At 58.5% G+C, this 15,630-nt stretch overlaps 1 protein-coding gene across 8 annotated transcripts in view; it reads right to left on the bottom strand.

Annotated features, from left to right (window-relative positions):
- The window catches only part of FOXP4 (forkhead box P4), a 61,910-nt gene extending 49,314 nt beyond the window's left edge, over nt 1–12,596 (bottom strand). Inside the window, exon 1 of one of the 8 annotated variants that reach the window (XR_014950151.1) lies at nt 12,346–12,596. The gene's annotated coding sequence lies outside the window, so the exon portion shown is untranslated. Of the gene's footprint in view, nt 1–11,294; nt 11,838–12,345 lie in introns of those variants that run through there. The other 7 variants (XR_014950149.1, XR_014950152.1, XR_014950150.1 and 4 more) reach the window with 7 other exon arrangements.
- Between the last annotated feature and the right edge of the window lie 3,034 nt (nt 12,597–15,630).

Genomic DNA, 15,630 nt, shown 5'->3' with positions numbered 1-15,630 from the left:
GCTTTTTGCTTTTCAATAGAGACTGTTTCCCAGCACAATCTAATTAACAAAAATGATAATGAAGACGGTGGGGAAAAAATTTCAGAGGGAACAAAATTTAAAAAAAAACAAAAAACCCTCCAAACTCAAACTCCCAGGGAAAAAAAAAGCCAAACTCACGGGATGAGATTCCCACCACGCACAACTCCCATCCACTGCTCTGTGCTTCCGCATGGGATGAGGGTTTTAGGATTTGGGATGAGGTTTCCAGCACAATCCCCCCAAAATCCCATTAAAATAATTGCCAGCAGCTCCCATCGCTGGTGTGGGATAGAGCTTCAAGCAACACCAGTTTTCCAAAGGTTTTTTCCAGCATCTCCCGGTAAATCCCAGCTCGGTTCAAGCCTCTCCCGCACACCCAGTGCCGGGCTCACACCGTTTTTGATGCTCACACGCCGGGGACACATCCCCCTGGTGCAAATCCCACCTGGAATTCCTGCTGCAGCCTCCCACCTGGAGCACACGGAATGCTCCGGCCAAAATCTCCTCCGTGCCCCCCGTTCCCAGCCAGGGTGGTCCCACACCCTCCTTGCAGAGCCTGGCACACCTGAGGAGCAGGAGGCACCTTCCTCTTGGATGGAGGCTCAAGGACAGCAGGGACACGGGAAAATGCCCCAGCTCAGCCTCTGGGAAGGCGAAATTGGAAAAGGGGAGCAACGGGGGAAGCTCTTAAATCAAATTAAACCCCAAACTCCAGGAGCTCCCCGCTCCTCATCCCCTCAGGAGAGGCTGCAAAGGGCAAGGATGGAGCCAGGGAGGAAGAAATGCCCTGGAGAAGGTCAGGGACACTCAGGGATGCCAGCGCTGGGACTCCCACGTCCCACCCCGAGCGAAATTTTCCAGCCGAGTTCACGGGAAACCACGACTGGAAGTGGCTGAAAGTCTCTCCTGGCCTTCAAATAATCCAGAGGGGAAGAAAAAACAGGCATGGTACCTATGGAGCAGGAGGGAGGAACTCGGATGCCACAAGTTTTCCCAGACTCCGTCGTGTCTGTGCAAAAATTCATCCGGAAAAGGCTCTGGCTGATGCGCTCCCCGATGCTTTCCACGGCAAATCCCATTTCCATGCAGGAAGAGGCCTGGTTTCCATCCAGAATTTATGCTGCTCATGAGGAGGGAGAAGAAAAAAGGCAGTGGGGGCGAGAACTATCCTTAGGCATTTTCAAACTCCTGGTCTGAAGTCCATTTTTGTTCTCATCCCGATCGGAGGCAGCGTGACCCGAGGCCGGCTCCGTCTCGCAGCCCTGCCAGAGCCCAGCTCCACACTTCCAAACAGCTTCCCTGATTTTATTCCTGCACAGCTTGGCTTCTCCATGCTTCTTTCAGCATCTCCTGGTTTTTCCGGGCACCTGCCACCCCCACGGAGCAAATGCAGCCCCGCAGACGAGCACGGCTCCCGACAGCTCGGCTGGGAACAACCCCGGAGATTTCTCCACTAAAATCTGGGAAGCAGCGTGTTCAGCAAGGCTGTGCTGGGATCCTGCTCTGGGAATGCTGCAGGATGCCCACGGAGGGGAGTGGGATGCTGCCTTTAATCTTGGAGGTGTTGGGAAGAGAGCACGAGAGGCAGGAGCAACCCTTGGCTGCGGGAAGCGCTTCCCACCGGGAGCCCGTGCTGAAGGCAGAAGGTCACCAGGGTGCCCTTCTTGGTGTCACCTGGGTGAGCCACGTCCAGCCACCACGTCCTCTTCCCAGGAACGTCCTTTTCCCAGGAATGTTCTCTTCCCAGGAACGTCCTCTTCCCAGGAACGTCCCCCTCTGTGGCTCTTCCATGGGGAACCCGGGAGGCGCCGCCCGGCCCAGCGCGGGTGGATCCTGCAGGGATGGCAGCAAACCTCTGCCACGGCTCCAGCGTCCCTCTGGATGCCAGCCTGGCACACAGGGAAGGGATCTGGTCCCACAGCACTGCTCCTGGCATTCCCAGGTCGTGTTGATCCATCCAGGCTCCCGGGAATCCCCCCAGCTCACGGCGTCTTCCCGAGCCCAGCACATCCCTGCTGGAGTGGGACAGAGCTGGGGAAGGGGACGGCAAATCCATGGCCTGCACCCCTGCTCGTCCCAGGCAGCTCTTCCTCCTGGGAATGGTGAGATCCTGAAGCCCAGCTTCAGGGCGTCCTGGCCCCCAGGTGGCTGCTGCTGCTCCGGCTCGGTGGCCAAGGAAGCCCCTGGCACCATCCCAGAGCGCCGTGCAAATCCCAGGGATTGCTCCTGGGAACTGGGCTCCCTCCACCCCTCCTAAAAATAACCCCCATCCTTTAAAAACATTAAGGAACGATTCACCAGCTGCTGCCACCCTCCTGCATTCCTGGGGTCCTGTGAGCACCCCGGGGTGCTGGGGCAAGAGGGGCTCGGGGTCCCCGTGCCCACCTGGCTCCCAGCGTGTTCCCTGCCTGAGCAGGACTCGCCACCGCACAACTGGAAGCAGCTTTTTTAGGGGAGATCCCAAAATCTCCCAGCTGAGGGCTCTGGCATGGGGTCAGGGGTGAGGGTGCCCACCTCGGGCTGGGTGCCCACCCTGTGGGTGTCACCTTTGTCCCACGGCAGCCACAGCACAGCCCCCGATCCCCGCGGGAGCTGCTCTGGTCACATCCTCTTCCCGCATCTCCTGCGAGACAGGGGCACACAGAACTGTCCCCACGCTGTCCCTGCGTGGGCACAGAGCGCTGGGATCACCCAGTGCAGGACACGGTGCCACAGGGGCTGTCACAGGCAGGCCACCAAGCCTGGGGATGTCCCCCGTTGTCCCCAGACCAAAAATCATCACGTCGTGGTGAGGGAAGGCAACAACACCGGGAGACAGAATCAGACAAGCTGTGAAGAGCTGGGGACACCAAATCCCTCAGGGACGTGAGCCACATCCCTGGCCCGTGTCCCCCGTGTGCTCTCCAGCCCCAGCACGGTCCTGCCCACTGCCAGGAGTTTTCAAGCCTGTTATTATTCCAAACCTCCAGATAAACCCAGCAGTTTGTGCTCGCTCCCACAGCGACTCCCAGGGCGTTGGGAAGGAGCCAGGCTGCAGTGGAAGGAGCTGCGTGTCCCCTCTGAGGGGACAGGGCTCTGTCCCTCCATCCTTTTCCCAGAGGGATGGGCACGGCCCTGCCTCCTCCAGCAGTTCCATCCCAAATTTACAGCTGGGAATTCAGCAGCAGCAGCGCTCCCAACACATCCCCTGCTCCGGCACGCTGGGGACACGAGGGACCAGACCCAGCAGCACCCCCAAACCACTCCCTGACCTGCCAAACTCCCCCCCACTGCATTCCCAAACGGAGCAGACTCTTCCTCAGGGAGGATTTGAAACCCCCAGCCCCACAGAGCAGGGGGATGACCCCAGCATTCCTCCTTTTCAGGCACAGCCCCCAGTGCCGGTGTTGGAGCCACTGGAAAACACTGGAAAACACTGGGAAAAAGTGGCTGCAGGAATGAGGAGGAGTTTGATCCACGGACAGGGCTGCTCTGACAGCTCCAAAGCCTGACCCAGATTTGGAGCCACGGCTCCACTTCCCAGGGAAAATGGAATTTGTTCTGTGGGAGCCCACCAGAATGAAGGGAAAGACTTCCAGGGATTTGGGAGCAGGCCCTGCCATGCATCCTTGTCTGAATAAAAGCTGGGTTAAAAGGAGAAGTGGGAATCACCCAGACAGGGCTGTGGGCTGCACCTGGAGGGTCCCGAGCATCCCTCAGGATGCTGAGCCCAGCCCTGAGACCCCTCCCGTGGGAAAGGGCCGAGCTGGACCCCGCAGCCCCCGGCACTTCGGGTTTGATTTTGGGAAAGCCAAATCCCAGCTCCAGCCCAAAGCCTGCTCCTGTCACTGTGGAAAAAGGGGATGGGGTGAGGATGGAGCGAAGGCCGTGCCGTGCCAGGGGGTGAAGCTCAGCCAGAAATCCCTTCCCGGGGTTTCTCTGGCACGCTCACACTCCCACCTCTCACGGGATGGATTTTTGGACATTTCCCTTCCCCTCTTTCTCTCGAGAGCACATTGAGGGAATCTCCCTTCCCCACTATGCACAAAAAGCCAAAATTGCAGAGTTCTGCCCCGATTCTTCCCCTCCTTCACCTCCATGGGGGAACAAGGGCTCTGCTGCCCCAACCCCTGCAGGCCCCCTACAAAAATCTCTGGGGCCAGAGGACAGGAATGGGTCCTGCCGAGAGACAGAACTGAGGAGGAGAAGCCAGGCCGTGAGTTCCCAGAGGCTGAGACAAGCTGGGAGCAGTGGGATGAGCAGGAGCATCACCCTCCTCCTCCTCCTCCTCCTCCTCCTCACCCCCCAGCCCCAGCTTTACCCACCCAGCAGGTGGCAAGGGCCCCTTCTGTTCCCCACATGAGGAATTCCTGCTGAGTTTGAGGGTTTGATTTATTAATGGGGGACATTTGTGGCAGCCTGGCTCCCCAAACCCCGCTCGGGCAGAGCTGAGCCCCAGGGCAGGGCAGGGCAGCAGGGGATGGGAATGGGGATGGGAATGGAAAATGGGAATGGGGATGGGGATGGGAATGGGATGGGAATGGAAAATGGAATGGGGATGGGAATGGGGATGGGAATGGGAATGGAAAATGGGGATGGGAAATGGGAATGGGGATGGGAATGGGAAATGGGAAGGGGAATGAGAAATGGGAAGGGGAATGAGAAATGGGAATGGGAAATGGGAAGGGGAATGGGAAATGAAATGGAAATGGGAATGGGAAATGGGAATGGGAATGGGAATGGGATGGGAATAGGATGGGAATGGGAAATGGGAATGGGGACAGGGATGGGAATGGGAAATGGAAATGGGAATGGGAAATGGGAATGGGGATGGGAATGGGAAATGGGAAATGGGAAGGGGAATGAGAAATGGGAATGGGAAATGGGATGGGAAATGGGAATGGGAAATGGGAATGGGAATGGGAAATGGGAATGGGAATGGGAAATGGGAATGGGAAATGGGAAGGGGAAATGGGAAGGGGAAATGGGAAGGGGAAATGGGAAGGGGAAATGGGAAGGGGAAATGGGAAGGGGAAATGGGAAATGGGAATGGAAAATGGGAAATGGGAAGGGGAATGGGAAATGGGAATGAGAAATGGGAATGGGGATGGGAAATGGGAATGGGGAGACCCCGCCCTGCCCACAAACCCAACCCCATCCCAGCAGGACCCTGCTGCAGAAATGCAGGATAAAAATCCATCCAGGAAGCTGCAGGGAAGGCAGGTTGGGGTGTAAAGGAGAAATGCAAATTCTCAGGAAATAATCCCAGAGAAAGGCAAAGCTGGAGACTTTCATAATCCCACCTGAATCCACCTCGATAAAAATCCAAGGGTTTGCAGCTCTGCCCGGCCCAGCACATTTCCAAAATTAACATTTCCTGCCTCAAAAGGTACAGGACACTTCTCCCCATGCCTTTATTTGCTCTTCTGTTTTTAACAGGCCCGGTGATGTTCTGTTCCTCTTCCCCATCCAAGTTACCCACGCTCAGGGAATTTCCCTCCCACTGCCAGGTCTGGCAGCATCCCCGAGGAAGGAACAACCTGCTGGGTGCCAGAAACCCTCCTGGGGGCACAGAGCTCCTCAGCACCTCCCTCCCTGCTGGGACAAGGGACACAGCCTGGCACCCAGAGGGGACACGGGAGCGCTCTTCTCCCTGTCAGTATTCCTGTCCAGATCCAGCCCAAAACTCTGGATCCTCAACGAGGAATTTCAGCTCTGCCAGCTATTTCCTGCCACAAGTTGTCCCCTCAGCCGGGGTGGCTCCTCCAAGCCTGTCGTGCCCACCCTGAGCCCCAAAAGCTTTTACTGAGGCTGCAGTGGGGCTCCTTCCCCCCATCCTGGGATGTCCCCTGGCATCTCTGCCATCCCTGCCATTCCCTGCCATCCCTGCCATCCCTGGAATTTCACTGCCATCCCTGCCATTCCCTGCCATCCCTGGAATTTCACTGCCATCCCTGCCATTCCTGCCAGGCACTCCCTGCCCCCAGGAGCTGGAGGTGAAGAATCAGGAGCTGAGGAAGCCCCAGGTCCCTGCAGGCTGTGGGGTCCCTCCTGCTCCAGCAGCACCCTCCCAGCAGCTCCAGGAGCGTGGGCACAAAGCGGGATGGTCCCTGCTGGAACCCCCATCCCCAGGGATCCCCGTGATCCCGGCACGGGATGGGAGGCACCGGCGGAGCTGTGAGCCTGGCACCAGCTCCAGGAGCACCAGCAGGAGGGCACTGAGGGCACATCCCCACTCCCAGGCGTGGCAGACACCCGGGACAGGCAGGAATCTGAATCCAAGGAGCCTCCAGATGGAAGGAACTGCTGGGAACGCGGGATCCCAGCTCATCCCTCGCTCCACAGCACAATCCTGGCCTCCAAGCTCAAGCCCTCCTCCACTGTTCCCTCTTTTCCCAATCCCTGACAGCTCCTCCAAGGTGCTCCCATCCTCATCCAGCTCCCAGACTCACAGTAAGCAGCGAAAGGAAAATCACCCAGCGAAAATCTACAGGTTGTGGAATACAGCAGGACTTGGAGAAAGCAAGGGAAGGGTTTGGGATCAGAGCCGACAGATCCCGAGGGAAGCTGGCAGTGGGATGCTCAGCCAGGAACCTGGAATGGCAGCGATTCTGTGCCTTTAGCAGCCTTGGAGCAGTGAAATCCCTGTGGATAAGCCCAGCTCTGGCCAAGGGCTGCTCCAAGGAGTTGTTCCTGAGCACCTGCTCCAGGCCCAGCCTCGGCTCCATGGCTGTGGCAGCAGGAGCAGCAGCTCCCTGAGCTGCCAACCACAACCTGCACAGCACCCAGGGCACAAACCCATCCCACCGGGGCTTCCTCCTCTTCCTTTTCCTCCTCCTCCTCCTCCTCCTCCTGCTCCAGCCAGGGCCACCCCGGTGCTCCCCAGCCCCACCTGCCCATTCCAGCTCTGGAAGAGTTTTCCCAACGAGGCAGAAAAAAACACTTCCAAATCACCACCAAATAATGTTTTTTTTTCCTCCTCTATCACCTTAATTTTTTTTGGTGCACTTTCCCACAGATTTGAAAGGAATCTCCCATCAAACCATTTTATACCATTTTATTACCCCGACTTCCACCTCTGATAAACCCAGCGCAGAGCCCCGAGCAGGGCAAGGTGAGATTTCCTCCACATCCACCCTCTGCTCCTTCTTCTCCCAGGAAAAGCCCCTGGTTTTGCTGCTGGCCTGGCTCTAGAGGCCAGGAGGAGGGACAGCTCCCTCTGCCCACGCTGCCAGCAGCCGCTGCCAACTTCCAGGGCACGGAGCCACCGGGAAGTGTCACCGGGGCCGGCAGCAGATCCCTGCACCAGAGAGAGCTCGGCACAACAGGCTGCAGACACGGCCTGGCTTTTCCTTAAAAATAAAATAAACCCCGGGAGGAAGGATCCAGACTCAGGCCAGGCTCCTTTCCCTGCCCATCCCGGTGCCAACCCCGTGCCCGTGGCGCAGGGATCCCTTCATGATTCCCTGCAGCTCGTCCCTGCTCCAGCAGGATCCCTGCAAAACAAATTCGGAGCTCTCCTCGCCTCCTCCTCTGCTTCTCCTGCCTCTCCCCTCTCTCCCTTTTCCCTGATGCCATTCCACTTCCAAACACGTTCTTGTCACGGGCAGCCGGATCATCGCAGCGCGTTCCGCGCTGGAGCCTCGCCCGAGCCGTGCCAAGAGCCGTTTAAATTAGGAAAACTTTGCAAAAAACAAAAACAAACCCTCAAGCGGCGTCTTGGCTGGATTTCACCTCCCAAACACTTGGAGAGGGGGGGAAGGAAAAAAAAAAAAAAAAAAAAAAATTAGGAAGTTTTTCAAGCTGTGCCCGGCCCCATCTTGATCTACGAGTTCTGTTTGACTTGAAAAGGTGCAGCAGCACAAGGAGGTTTTGTAAGAGATAAAATGGGTGCAAGTCCTTGCCCTGAGCTGGCCCGGGAGCCAGTGCTGCTGGCACAGCCCCACGGCCACTCGGGGGGCTCTGGGGCCACCCCGAGTGTCACCAGCTCCGTGCCCCAGCCCCTGGGGTTATTTCCCAGCCAGCTGCTCCCCCTGAGTTTCAATCAGGTGCATCCAGAAGCGGCTGACGGAGGAGTTTTACACCTTCCCAGGCAAACACATGGAAATTCCAGGCTCTGAGTGGTTTTATTTTCACTCTTTTTCCTTCCCTCTCCTGCTCTGAGGGGAGATGCCCATGGAGCTCTGCACCCTGCAGGATCCCTCCGGCCGTGCTGCAGGAGCTGCAAACCACAGAGGAAGGGACAGGAAATTTTCACCTTCCCACTTCCACAAGTGGCAGCGGGGTCATTTCGGGAGCAGAGCAAAAAACCCAGGGTGGCCCTGGAGGAGGAGGAGGAGGTGGGATCCCCTCCTGCACCCAGAAATGGGGAGCAACCTCTGGAGACCCCAAACCCACCTGCCAGCCCCATCCCAGCGCTCTGCCGGGCTTCAAAGCCACGGGGATGAAGGGGAAAAAAAAAACCAAAAAAACCATCACAGCCCTCCCTTCCTGAAATAATTTCCCCAAATCCTTCAGGCTCCCAAACCCCACCACTGAGGGGAAAGGCAAGGAGCCATAAATGTGTATGAGTTATAAACCCAGGGACCTCCGGGCTTCTCCTCCCGCCTTTCCCCGGTGGGAAGAATGAGCCCGTTCCCCTTGCCCCCCACCTTGCTGCCACAAAGGCAATCCCAGCCCCAAAGTCTCCCCGCCGGACCGACAAGAAAAGAGGAAAAAAGGGGTGGATGGGGGGGGTTGGGGGAAAAAAAAAAATTAAAAAAAAAAAAAAATCAAAGGAGAGAAAACCCTGAAAGCCAGAGCCCCCCGGCCCCTCCCCAGCCCCACAGCGAGACACAAACATCAGCAGACTCAAAGCATCCCCGAGCCAGCGGCGGAAAAGAAAAGCTCCCGGGCTCTCCGGGCAGCAACTTCACAACTGAGTGCACTCGCATTCCTGCCGGGCTATTAGCAGAGAAAGGCCGAGGGCCCGAGGAGATATTTTAGTGTCACTTGGTTTTGTACATTGCACTGATTTGTTTTGTTGTTGTTGTTGTTTTCCGATTGCTCCCTGCTCTTCCCCTTTCCGAAGGGGATGTAAAACCTACAGCTGCCTGGTTTCCAGGCAGGACAGCGGGGCTGGGCACGGATTTTACAGATATTTTGGTTATTATCTGTTTCTCCAGCCCCCTCCCCACCTCCCCCAGCAGCAAGTTTAATCCGTTTGATTCCACCTCGCTCCGTTTGCTCAGCCTTTCCCCCCTCCCCAGCCTTCGCCTCCTCCTTCCCTGACCCCGCTGGGCGACGCATCCCGGGCTGCAGGGGTTGGCAGGGGGATTTTCCACACCGATCCCCTTCTCCTGCACTTCTCCCCCCCATCAAACCCAACTTTGTGCTGCTTGGATTTTGTATTTTACCTGCCAGCGATGCTCGATCCACCCGGGAACGGACGCACCCCACATGGAGAATCCCGTTAAAAAAGGGGATGTGGGATGGGGGAGATCCACAAAAAAAAAAAAAAAAAAAAAAAAAAAAAAAAAACCAACAAAAAGATAAAAAAATAACAACACCCCCAACAAATAATAAATTAAAATTCCACGTCAAAATAAACGGGGAGCAGCTCAAAGCAGCAGCTCCCAGCAGCATTTCTGGGAGATCCCAGGAGCAGAGGGATCTGATCCACAGCCCCCAGTCCCACACCACAAAGGGCAGGAGAAGCCGGAGCCTCCCAGAGCTCCACGGCCCTGACAAAGCTGCCTGGTTTGGCACAGGGAATTCTACCCCTTCTCCCCCACATTTTCCCCTTTCCCAGTTCGATTTAAGCGACCTGAAGGAGAAAAAAATTAAATAAAAAGGGGGAGAGCAGAATAATTTTTCCAACCCTGATTATTTCCTCCACCCACCCGCTCCTGGAGCTTGTTAGATTTATTTTTGATGGACTTTTAAGGTGGGGTGGCAATTTAAAAAAAAAAATGTAAATCCTTAATTTAGAGTTAAGATTTTGGAAAAGCCTGAGACTTTGCTGTGTTTTAATGGAGGATATGGAGAGGCATGAAAGGGAACACATCCCTGCCGACACCCGGGACCGGGTCATGCCGCCTGCGTGAGACACACGTTGGGTTGATTTAACATCAAATCCCTGCTCTCCACGGAACCTATTCCCCGTGTAAAATTTTAACACACCAGCAGAAATTTGTAAAAGTAAATCCTCCTTCTGGTTTGGGTTAAAAACAACCCAACCTTTTAATGCAGAAACTAATAACAATTTTATTGTCTGCCCCACAGCTTTACGACGCTGGTGGAGAAGTGAGGTCTTAATCCGATGGAAGTTGGGGTGGAGGGTGGGAAAAGGAAAATCTTGGGGTATCAAGTGATGGGGAGGGAAGAGCTGCCTGAAGCTGAGGAGCGATCCCAGGCAGGAATTCGGACACAAATTCCTCCAGGACTATATTAAGAGCAGCAGAAAAAAGAAAAAAAAAATAATCTCAGCACAAGTTTTCCGTGCGGGCACTTCCCAGCCATGACTCCCGGCAAAGTGGGGTTGGTGAATTATTCCCGCTTTCTCCTCCGCACATTTTTCATTTGTATTAAAAAGTGCACAAGAGGGAGAGAGGGGGAGACACACGGCCCTTGGCTTGTTTGCGTTTTAAACGGGGTAAGAGAAACCAGCGTCGCTCCCAAACGGAAAAAGAAAACCCAATTACGCTCCACTTGTTCTCTCCCATCCACACCTCCGAACGCGCCTGCCAACTCAAAGCAGATTTCCTACACCCAAAGAAACATCCAGAGCCATCCGCGGCTCTTGCCGAAGTGCCCTTTCCTCCCGGAGAGGGGGAGAGGGGAGAGCAGACAGAGGCGCGTTTGTTTATCCCACGGAGCGGGGAGAGGCAGCCGGCAAGAATGGAAATAAATCCCTGAACTTTGCCAGCGCCGGGAGAGCATCGACACGGCGGCGGGCGCGGCGGTGGGAAGGGGATGCTGCCGGAGGCTGATCCGGGGGTCCGGCTGAGCCAGCAGGCGCTGTCTGCCCGGGAATTTCGGAACTCCCAGAAGACGATGCTCCGTAATAAAAACTCTTCCCGAACGCGTTATCGCTGCCGGGACCATCAGCAGCCGCTGCCGGCAGCGTCCCCGCTGAGCTCCCGCGGCATCGCGTCCGGCTTAGAGAGATCCCCCCCCCAAAATCCTTGGAAAAACCCCCCCAAACCTCTCTCCCCGTCCAAACAAAGGCGCAAGGAACCCCCGCAAACTTTACAACGCAAGCACGGGTGAGCCGCGGGGCAGCCGGCTGCCGTCAGCCCCTCCGGAATCCAAACCTGCGGGGGTTTCTCGGGAATATTCTCCAGCTCCATCCGAAGCCGTGCCTCGTCCTCCTCTCCCTCACCTTGCGCTCTGGGTTAGGGTTTTGGAAGCGGCGCCGGATTTTCCCAGGGCGCTGCGGGAGCGGCGGCCGGGCTGGCTGCAGGTTGTCGGGGACGGCGGCGGCTGCTGCTTCTCCCAGGAATTGCAAAACTTGGGGCAGACTTAGGGATTTCTCTCCAAGGAGGGAATCACACCCCCGGGCCCAAGCAGCGGCGGGTCGAGGCTGAGTTAAAATGTGATGGACGAGGGGAAAAAAAGGAGGGGGGAACCCACCCGAGCCCTCCAGCAGCCGGAATTAAACCAAAACTGCCGGAAAGAAAGGAAAAGATGGGGAGGAAATGGGAAGCACCAACAAAGGGAGCGCTGGGGCGGCTGCAGGGCAGGGACGGCCGAGCCCCCCCTCCCCTACCCCCACCCCGGTGCGCTGCCCCCTCGGGGGGTGCGGGACCCCCGAAACGCCGGAGCGGAGGCGGGTCCGGATCCGGCACCGGCGGCGCGGCTGTGCCGGCGGCAGCGCAACTTTCCCGGGGCTCGCCCCCCCCCTCGCCGAGGGGGCCGCGACCCCCCAGCCCCCCTCCCGGCCGCCCAAACGCCTCGGGGGCGGCGGCGACCCCCGCGCCCGCCCGCAGCCGCCCGCAGCCCGCACGCACCGGGACCCCCGCGCTGCTTGGGGCGCGGCGAGCGCGGGGAACCCCCCGCACCCCTCCACCCCACCGGGAGCTCCGCAGCGCGGAACGCCCCCAGCCCCGAAGCCCTCGGTGCCCCCCGCGGCCCGGCCCGCCCGCACCCCCGGCTCCCCCAGCGCCGGCCCCGCTCCCTTTGTCCGGGCGCCGTAACAAAACTTCCGAGCGCGGCGCGGCCGAGCGCGGGGCACGGCCCCGCCGGGGGCAGCGAGGGGACGCGGGGGGCGAGGCGGCCCGCGCCCCCCGCACCTGCCGGGGGGTCCCGCCCCGCGCCCCCCTCCCCGGGGGGACACCGCGGAGCCCCCGCGCCGCTCGCACCCACCTGGTCGCGCCGATGGCCGCGCTCCGGGGCGGGCATGAGCCGCGCCGCCGCTTCCCCCGGCAGCGCAGCGCTCCCGCAGCGGCACCTTCCCCAAACTTGGACGGGGCGGGCGCGGCGGGGCCGGAGGAGCTCAGAGGCGGCGCGGCATGGCCGGGGCCGGCGGCGGGGCTCGCTCCGCTCGGAGCGGGGCTGGGCAGCCGGGGCCGGCCGGGCCGTGGCCGCGCTCAGGTCCGGCTCGGCGCGGCGGCGGCGCGGGCGCGGCGGCGGCGCGGGGCGGGCGCCGGCCGCCCTACCATAGTTCCTCTAAAGCAGGTGCAGCCGCTTTCCCCGCCCGAGCATCCCCCCACCCCACGCCGCCCCCCGCTCGCTCGGGGGAGTTGGTTTATTTATTTTTTTTTTTTTGGGGGGGGGTCACCCCTGCTGGTGGGAGCACCCCGCTGGATGGAGCCTCCTCCCCCCCCATCACCATCACCATCACCACCCCACCCCCCCGCGTCGCCGTTCTTGGTGCCCCCACCACGCCGCGTTTTGCTCATTAATGCTTGCGCTAATTGGTTTCTGCCGCCTTCGGTCCCAGGCGCGCAGAGAAGATGCGGGTTTCGGGAAGGGGGAGAACGGCGGGGAAACTGAGGCACGGGGGGAGTGGGGACACGGCTCCGGGCGCTCCGTGGAATCCCAGGATCGGCCGGGTGGGGAAAGGACACGCGAAACATGGAGTTGAACGCGCGGGGCAGAGGCGGGACAGGGGCGCTGAGCCCCGTTTGACGCTGGGAACAGCGAACGGCTGAGCTGTGACCCCCACACCTCCAATTCCGCTCCGTGACACCCCCGGTGACACCCCCGGTGACACCCCCGGCGACACCCCGACATCCTGTCCTGCTGGGAGAGCAGAGCCGTGTCAGGGTGCTGCACCCAAACCAGCCCCGAAATATCTGCAGAGAGGCCCCAAAGCTCCGTGAGGGGTCCGGACCCAACCCAGCAGCCAGGGGCTGCTCCCAAAGCTCTCCCAGCACTGGGGATACGGGCAGGGGGACACAGCTGGAGCCGAGGAGGGACCGGCCCAGCCTTGCCACTGCCTCCGAGTTTGGGGGTGAATTCCCACCTGCCTCAGGCACCTGCACACGCTGGGGATGGATGATCCCGCTCCCACGTGGAGAGGTTTTCCAAAAGCCAGTTACATCTTGATGGCACCAAAGAGCAGCCACTCTGTTCCCTTTTTTTTTTTTAATTCAAAGGCAGCTCTTTTGAAATTTACATTTTATGGGCAGCGGAAGTAGCTTTAAGGAGTGAAATTGGAATGAAAAGTATTTCAACCTACCTGGATTTTTCTTTCCCCTATAATTTAATCTTTTACAGGAAGACTGTTTATGGTTGGTTTGGTTTTGTTTTTTTTAATAATCTGTTATTGAATGAAAAGTTAGGGAATTTCTGTGAGATGGGAAAGCTGGTTTTCTACAACGACATTCTGATGGCCCTAGGAAATATCCCATTGGTTTTGTCCTCAAAATTCTTCCATTCCAAGGGACAAAGAGGATGAGGGCGAGCACCAGGCTGGCTCCTGGGCTGCACTGAGCCTGAAACCGAGGTCTTAACCCACCTCTGTTGGAATCCCAGGATTTTCCAGAGGGTTTGGCTTGGGTCAGCCCCCTCTGGAGCTGCCTCAGGGATCTCCCTGTTCTGCAGAGCCCGTTCCTGGTGGAATGTTCATGGAAGAGGCTCCCCAGGCCCCGTTTCTCGGAGGCACCGTGGCTCCACTCCCTGCCAGCACCTCCCTCCACGGGAGGACAGCGTTCCCTGTCCCCTGCCACGGGGCACCAGGAGAACCTCCCCGGCCAGCTCTGGATTCTGGGTCACCCCTCGGAGCCAGGGTGGCCAGCAGGGCTGGCTCTGCCTCCCATCCCATCGCCCACGGGGCACCTCCACCAGAGCAGGCTGCTCCAGGGCCATCCAACCCAGCCTGGAGCGCTTCCAGGGATGGGGCAGCCGCTTCCTCTGGCTCCAGGCCCTCATCCAGATCCCTTTCCAGCTCTCCTGGAGCACCTTCAGGCGTGAGGAACCTGCACTTCTCCAGGCTGAACATTCCCAGTATGGCAGGGGAGATGTGGCACTCGGACCAACCCTGGATGGTTCAATCCAGGCCGTGCTCAGGACTCAGAGTTGTGGGATCCCACCCCACTTTAGGGGATCCCCACGTGGGAAGTGCAGCAGCTTCACCCCCCCAGTTCCTCCCGGATCCCTCCTGACACACTCCAAACCCCGGGAGCGCTGGAAGCTCCGAGACCTTTGTGAGTTACCCCCCCACCCACCAGCCCATGACAAACACAAATCCGCTTTTATTCCACCCAAAGTGGCACTTTGGTGAGCAAAAAACCAGCTCTGAGCGACGAGCCTCGTCCAACCTGCGCTTGGCCTCTTCTCCCTGGATCAGAGGAGCCCCTTGGAAGACATCAAATATCACCAGAGCGGGAAGGAGCTGCACGAAAAGCCGTGGGCAGCTCCAGCGAGGGCAGTTTGTGAATCCAGCACGGCCCCCAGATCCCTCTTGGCTCGGCCTGGGAGTGAGGCAGAGCAGGGAGGAGGGATCTGGTGAGCAGACACGGGTGGATCAGGGGCACACAGGGCTGGGACAGCTCCTTCCCTGCTGGGGTTTGGTCTCTGCGGGATCACCTCGCTCCTGGAGAAAGCGGTGGGGACATCAGGGATGCTGCAGGGATGAGGAAATTCCCGGGGAGGAGAGCACAGGTGCTCCTGCAGCAGTGCTGAGCTCCCAACAGACAGACACAGGGAGAAAGAGAAGGGGAAAAAACTTCCTTTTGTTCTGCACTAGGTGAAGCCTCGGGCGTGGATCAGCTCCAGAGGGTGCAGAGGAGGCAGGAGGATTTGGATGGAACCAGTTGTGTGGATGGAAAGCCCTGAGCCACGCGGGCAGAGCAGCAGAGTCAGAGCGGGGCGAGGGATCAGCCCCAAGCCCAGAGTCCTTCTGCCCTCCCAGGAAAACTCCACCTTCCCCCTGTTCCCAGCTCATCCTCACTCTCAGCATCTGCAATCCACTCCCAGCTGTTTTTCCCTAACAAAGTTGGGCTTTTTCTCCTCTGGGGACTGTCTGAAAAAACAGAAAACCTTTAAATCCTGAAACTTTTCAGCCAAAGGATGGTGGCCCCGTTTGCCTGGCATGGGAGCAATCCCAGTTTTGCTGTAAGGAAGCTGAAATCTGCCATGGAAAAAGTCACTTTGGGTTTGTCCTGAATCCCACCTAAGAAAAAGCAGCTCTCAAGCACCTCACCT

Source organism: Lonchura striata, chromosome 26 (genome assembly GCF_050655825.1).
Source record: "Lonchura striata isolate lonStrDom1 chromosome 26, ASM5065582v1, whole genome shotgun sequence".
Classification (NCBI taxonomy): domain Eukaryota; kingdom Metazoa; phylum Chordata; class Aves; order Passeriformes; family Estrildidae; genus Lonchura; species Lonchura striata.
Note: the sequence above shows the minus strand (reverse complement) of the source record. Positions and strands in the feature narration are given on the sequence as shown.